This window comes from Corvus moneduloides, chromosome 4 (assembly GCF_009650955.1).
Source record: "Corvus moneduloides isolate bCorMon1 chromosome 4, bCorMon1.pri, whole genome shotgun sequence".
Lineage (NCBI taxonomy): Eukaryota > Metazoa > Chordata > Aves > Passeriformes > Corvidae > Corvus > Corvus moneduloides.
In genome coordinates, this window is record NC_045479.1 from 21,589,968 (window position 1) to 21,596,814 (window position 6,847).

Consider the following 6,847-nt stretch of genomic DNA (forward strand, 5'->3'; position numbering starts at 1 on the left):
GTGGCACTTCCCTTCAAGAAAGAAGCATGACATGTAAAGCCAGAGGCCCGTGAACTGTGACCAAGAGTCAGAGACATCAAAGAATCTTCCCTGGAAAAGCCTCCCTGCACATTAATAGGAACTCTCAGCTCTAGCTCTTGACAGGCACCATCCTCTCCTATGCCTTGTGTTTCTCAGTAGCTGGTGCCTTGAATGGCCTCAAGAAACTCTCATAAGCGAAACTGACCCTGTGGGGAACAGTGTGGGAAGCCCTGACTGAAAGGCTCTGCTGAATTATTAAGGTTGCCCAGAGTAAACCAAGGTAACCTTCGTGTGAATTCCTGTCAGCCTCTTTCAGTTTTATTACAAAGCAGCGACCCCCTAGCTCGCCTACTCCTCTCTCTCCTGCTAAAAGAAACTTCACAAGGCTGCTGAAGTAAGAAAGCCTGCTCAAAAGATAACTAAATACACACAGGCCTATTTTAGATAGAAGCATCAAGCTAAATACAGCAGCCTTGAGCTGCTGGAGGGAGCGCAGTGTTTCATCCAACCCATCTGTCTTTCCAAAGTGCAATCAATGCTTTAGCGCACATAAAGGGAAATACCAGCACTGAATCTCATCTTTAAGCAGCAAACCAAAAAACTTTGGGGCTAAAAAAAGAATAAATGCTTCCTAGCTTGTCACATCGTTAGGTTTTGTCAAGCCCACTTCAGCAAACAGCCGTGTGCCAAGTGTGTTTCCCTGCCCACATGCTGTGTCCACAGCCCCCGGCAGCTGCCAGTGATGGGCACAGTGCATCAGAAGTGTGTGTGGTGACTCATGGTACCATCACCTCTGGCACCATATGATCATTCTTTATCCCAGATTTCCATTTTATTGTTCACTGTCACAGCAGTGGTTATAAACAACTGCGCTGTGCTGGTAAGTTGGATGACAAAACTCCTGATTTTCCTTCTCCAAGAAGGAGCTACTGTATTTTCTAGCATCGTCCTCTGGAGTTTATCAGCTTGCTCTGCAGTCAGGAAAAAGTGTTTCTGCAGCCAAGAATGTCTTTGACATGTTCCTGGGCTGCAGTGCACTACAGGGCTGTTCAGCCCTACTGTAAACCCAGCGAAGTACAGACAAAAGTGGGGGAGAAAGATGATGGCATAACGGATGTGTTCATTGTATTTTAGAAAAGAACACAGCCACACAGGACCAGAATACCCTATATTAAAAATAATACATTTTATCTAAAAAAGGAGTGTTACTATATTTTAAACAACAGATTTTAAGGGTCTGAATCATCATGGAGCTGAATGTTCTGCTGCTATTGGTTTTGCTTTTCTAATAGCTCTATGTAAATATGCTTGTGTTTGCTTATAAACTTAATTTAGTGCTGGTGAAAGCCTACCAGTCCTTCTAGGTTAAAAATATTTTGCACTGGCTACATAAAATGGATGATGTAAGCATTTCTGGCTGTTTTTTTCCAGCAGGCTTGGAAGTCCTGAGTCGCAGAGGAGTGGGACTTTCTCCATTCACTTGGATGGGAATCAGTAAACTCCTTATTTGACTACAAATAATGTGAGCGGCTTTAGCTATGTCTTTTACCAAAAAGTGGTCAATTAGTATCTTTTCTTAAATGGCTTTGTGGTTTTAAAGGGCTAGAACCAGCAAGTTAAAATACTATTTCCCTCTTGTGCCATTGTCGATGATACATAACATTAAATTGTAAATTAAAACATAGGGCTTGAAGTAGCACACTTTTTAAACTCGAGGGAGCTCAGCAAACAGCCATTTCAAGCCATGAAGACCTGGCTGCAGACACTGTTTGCCATCTTTTAAAATGAGTTGGTATGTGTATGTTTGCTCCTGTGTATGAGAAGAAACAAGGAAGCCAATGCTTTCCCACAGTTCCCAGCTGAAGCATACAGGGAAGAATTGTTGGCTCTGGCTCATGCTGAAAGCAGGAAATAAATCAACCAAAACCCGTATAGCTTGGTAGAATCCAAAATTTCCTTCTTCCAAAGAAAGGCACACCCCTCTCTCTTATTTTGTCCAGCTTTTCACATGGCTCTTCAGCCCTACCTTTGTCCTACCTTTTTCCTCCCTTTAACATGGACTCTGATTTCTTTTTCAGACACACAGGAAAATAATGCTGTTTGTGTTCTTCAGGCTGGAGTATGACACAACACAGCAGTTCTCTGTCTTGTACATATCCCAGTGTGATAATTTAGAGAAAAATTTAATGTGCTTTTAAAAACGACTGTAGTTACTCTCTCAATGTGATATGAAGGTAATACTCCCAGTTTCAGGAAACCTAGAAAAAGGGTCTTTCCTACCCCATCCAATTCAGTTTTTCCCCCTCTCCCCATGCCAGCTCATCACAGACCATCCTGAGAAGCAGACAATCTTTTCTTCCCCTTCCTGTCACTCTGCTGGCAATGCAGAATTCAGCCCTTTGCAGTGGAAGGCTGCCACCAGGACAAAAGATAATTTCTACCCCAAGGCCACACCACAGACTCTTCCTCCTACTTCTCCAAGGCCTTGTCATTAGTTTTTCTCCCCTTTATGGGCAGGGTCTAAATTGCAAGCACATGCCCTGGGCCACCTTTCTTGTGGCCAGTGTAATCTGCTAAAGGCAGCAGAGCCAAAATGCACCCTTGCTTTAGCTTTTGATCTGCCCAGACACAGAAGAATTATTCCTCATTAAACAGACAAGAGATGAGTGTCTGGAATCTGATAGCCATTAATACAGACATCATTGGTTCTGCATAATCACTTCATTTTCCTTGATAACTGCATTATAAATATATATGAGTCTACAGTACTGGATTGGTAAATGATCTGCTACAGTTGCTAATCAAATCTCTGTTATTTATCAGCATTCAAAAAAGCTCCTTGACATTTTCAAATCTCTAGATGAGGTAGGAGAATATCACAACGAATCACAAAGGATGGGAGGAAGTGAAGAATTATTCAGAATGGAGAGAGAGAGCATGGCTTCCCCACTGCTTAAACAGAAAGGAAACCATTTTATCCCATAAATAAAAGGCCTATTTAGAAATTGGAAGATTTCCACTTGGTCTTACCAAGTGTGTTTGAAAAATTATGATCCAGGGCTTTGTACACCTCTGGGGACACAAATCAGCCAAAACCACAGAGGCCTGAAGTGAGAAGAACAACACTGGAATGAGTGAGAGGGAGGGATACATGCGGCAGAGCAGTGACATCACTTGAGCAGTGACATCAACTTACTTGTTGTAAGAGCACAAAATGCTCTTACAACAGCTCTGAAAATGCCTTGGGTGGTTTGTTTGACATTTCAAGTTAGCACTTTCACCTACCAATAGATTATAAGATCGAGTTGCTGCAACTTTATCAGCTATTAATTGTTTCTGGGCCAGGACAGCTCTTTGTAATGCCCACCTGGGAATTCTAGGCTTATTTGCTTAGCTATTAGAGAGACAGGAAGGGGATCTTTAGCCTAAAAACATCCAAAAAGAATTAAATATCCTAGAATATTTACTGCAAAACCTGACATTCTGTGGAATTTCCATACCAACTAAAAACTGATCCTACAGCCCTATAGACAGAGCAGGACCCTCTGAGGGGAGAACACCATGGTACAACACACCAGTCACTGTGCAATAGGAAACAAACTCACTTCTTTCTCTTTTTCTTTTTTTTTTTAATTTTTTATGAGGATAATACTGTTTTTCTTGTTGGAAAGTGCAATGTAAATGACATAAATGAAACAGTTAACATTAAAATAATTAAAGCAAAAATCCTTGTTGCAGAGTAGTTGTGAAAGTTAAGGGCATTACGGTTCAGTCCTCTCGTGTAGAATTTGCAATACTGCAAATCCCATAAGAACACTTGCTCACACATCCTATGTCACCTCCCCCTCAGCCCCTCTGAAAAACCTAAGAAGAAAGGTACCCTTTCTGGAGGAGGAAGGATGATGTGGAGCACGCAGTGACCAGGTTGTAATCAGTGTTAACATCAGCGAGGAGCGCAAGTTTTGCATCCCATCACGCCTCTCATTACTAGAGTACATAACCTCCTAACCTCCACCCAAGAAAATGATATCATTGCATGAATTAATCATCTGAGCAATTAATGGCAAAAAGCGACCTCAGGTTTCCAGCACGGTGTCTGGCACCAGTGAATTGGCAATGACGTCAGCTTCCCTGGGAATACGCTGGCATTTTGCCCATTCCTGAGCCTCCCTGTTGACTCTGAGGGCAGAAGCAAACAATGTAGGCAGCCAACCAGCAGTAACTGCTGCAAGCCAACACCAGGCTGCTGCTGCTGCAGCGTCAGAGAGATGCTTCTCCTGCCAATTCCCTGCGTGCACCTCCCAGGGAAGACTCCCAAAGATGACTTCCTTTGATGTGCAGAGAGGGGGACTCTCCAGGGGTGATGAGTATCTGCCCACTCTTTAGAAAGGAAGAACCTCCTGCTCTGCACCTGGGAGCTGTACAGCTTTTTGCAGTGTGTGAATAAGCAAGTTATTTAAACATTCCTCTGTTTCTGGGGAAAAAGGAAAGAATTTTACTATACTGGGGAATTTATTCTCAGATGGCCAGGCTTGTTTTCCTCATTTCTTAGCTCACTCTGTTGCTGTGGGTGCTTTGAAAGCTGGAGTCAAACTATATGGTCAACTATGACCATATGCCCTGTGTTAGATCCATTTTTTAGTCAGCTATTCCAGGTGAGATGAGGAGAGCCTGCATCTATCCTATGGGAATCTGCAACACATTGCCTTTTTTTATCACCAAATGCAAACATCCTCTGCAAGGCAGAACCTTTTCCTACTTTTACCAAGTGAGTATCCCTTTGGTCTCACTTGGGGTGCATGCACAAGCTGTGAGACAGAGGGGGTCAGACTCAGCCCACCACTGAGGAGCACAACTCAGGCTCCAGGAGATGCCATGGGCAGAGCATAGACATGAGCAAGGAGGTGCTCTCTGATGGGCATATCAGTCATTTTCTTCATCTTCAGGCCACGTGAGAAAACCACAGGAAGGAAAGAAGTTTGGGTAGAGGAAACCTGACCCCTGATGTAAGAAATTTGGTGTCACAGAGGAAGGAGAACTTATATGGGCAAAACGGTTTGGCTAATCCCAAATAAGCCATTTTGCTGCTTCTCCCTATGGGGCTTTCTGCCTTATTTCTCTTTTAGGAGTGAGCCTCTGGCTGTTGCTTTCTGAGCAAGCAGAAAAAGTGTATCTCCCTCCACACTCACCACGAGAATGAGTTTCCAACAGAGATGAGATATCCACAGGTGAGCAACGTCTTTGTCTCAACAACACTTTCCTCTGGATCCCAGCTTGAAAAGAATGAGGGGGTGAAACCCTATGAGAAACAGCTAAAAATTTTAGTGCCTTACAGTGAGCTGTGATTCCTGCTCCAGTTAGTGACTGGGATAAGGTTATCCCAGTTCGGGACAGCCTTGTCTTACAGGCTTGCAAAGATGTAAGCTGAAGAAGTGTGATTATAACATCATCACTGCAAACGACATTCGCTGTCTGCATGGCTTAACGCCACTTGCCACATTTGTAATCCATCTTCCCCCATCTGCCCTGTCTGTTCAGCAGTCACTTGTTATCAGAGCAAAGGCAGTGAAACAAAAGGAAGGGCAAAGGCTAATTTGCTTGATGTGGTCCTGTTCTTCCAGGTAACACTAATTTGTGGGCTCTAACCTGATCCTCAGAGGTGCTCACCTTTTCTTTGCATCACTGAAAGGGAAATAACAAATCTGTGGAAGAAACTCAATAAGCTACCACTTTAGCAGCAGGCACAGCAGGCAGGATGGTTTGAGCATCAATTTCTCTAACCAGTCACATTACCTGTCCTGATTCCCAGCCCATCTCCCCCTTTCCAGGTGTAGCCAGCTCAGCAGATAGGATTAATCCACTTTCATACTCACTTGCATTCTCCATGTTGAAGAATCTGATTACACAGATTGCCTGCAATTTATCTCCACCTGTGATGCCTAGCACTCCAGTCTGATCTCCTCTTTCCCATTTTAACATCTCACTGCAGATCCAGTACATACACGGACAGATGCACACACACTTGCTCTGTTTTGTTTGCAAACAGCTCACTAAGAGCCTCGGCGTTTTCATTTCCAATCAAACCAGAAAGCACTACTGTTTCCCCCACTCTGCCCATGAGGTAATTCCTCCCTCTGGACTCCCCTCATTACATTTATGCTGCACAGGCTCCATACGCTGCTGCTGGATCCCACAAACCACAGGAATCTCTGCACAGACACACTCAGTGAACATGCAGCGTTATATAGCCCTGCAGCACGTATAAAGACAAAGGCACAGCCTACATGCACTGAGCAAGTGCCACCACATGCATTCCTGTTCCCTCCAAACCCCGCAGGAAAACATTGCCTGCAGAGTGCTTTCCTACAAACATAAACATCTTTTCAGCACAGGGTCAGTACAGGATTCAGGCAAATCCCATTCCCTCCCGCTCCCTTACCTTTCCTTTCTTTATTCTGCTAATCCAGGGGCCCTGGACTGATTCGCTTTCCCTCCTGCACACAAACTGCCAGTCCGTCCTGCTTCACATTCACAGCACACCAGCAGGATTCACCGTCATCCCATTCTGCCGGATCCTTATCGCCCTATTGGCCAATGCCAGACAGTAAATTCAATTAGGCTCCTCCTTATAACTATATTATCACAGGAACAGGAATGAATAATTTAGTAAAACAACAAGGGTGTGCAGGCTCCGGTGTCACAGACTTCACCCCCACCGTCAGGCTTTTATCAGAGAGGTGGGTAAAGAAACCAGAATCTGTCTGTCACTCCTGAAAAGGAGACCTTAGGTTATCCTCTTGTATTTCCCATTCCACCCCTCTTGTCC

The 6,847-nt window shown here is 44.1% G+C and overlaps 1 protein-coding gene across 2 annotated transcripts in view; it reads right to left on the reverse strand.

Annotated features, from left to right (window-relative positions):
* Positions 1–6,587, reverse strand: part of SYN3 (synapsin III) — a 188,597-nt gene extending 182,010 nt beyond the window's left edge. For both annotated transcript variants that reach the window (XM_032107131.1, XM_032107132.1), the window contains exon 1: positions 6,461–6,587. The gene's annotated coding sequence lies outside the window, so the exon portion shown is untranslated. The remainder of the gene's footprint in view (positions 1–6,460) is intronic.
* Positions 6,588–6,847: the final 260 nt, after the last annotated feature.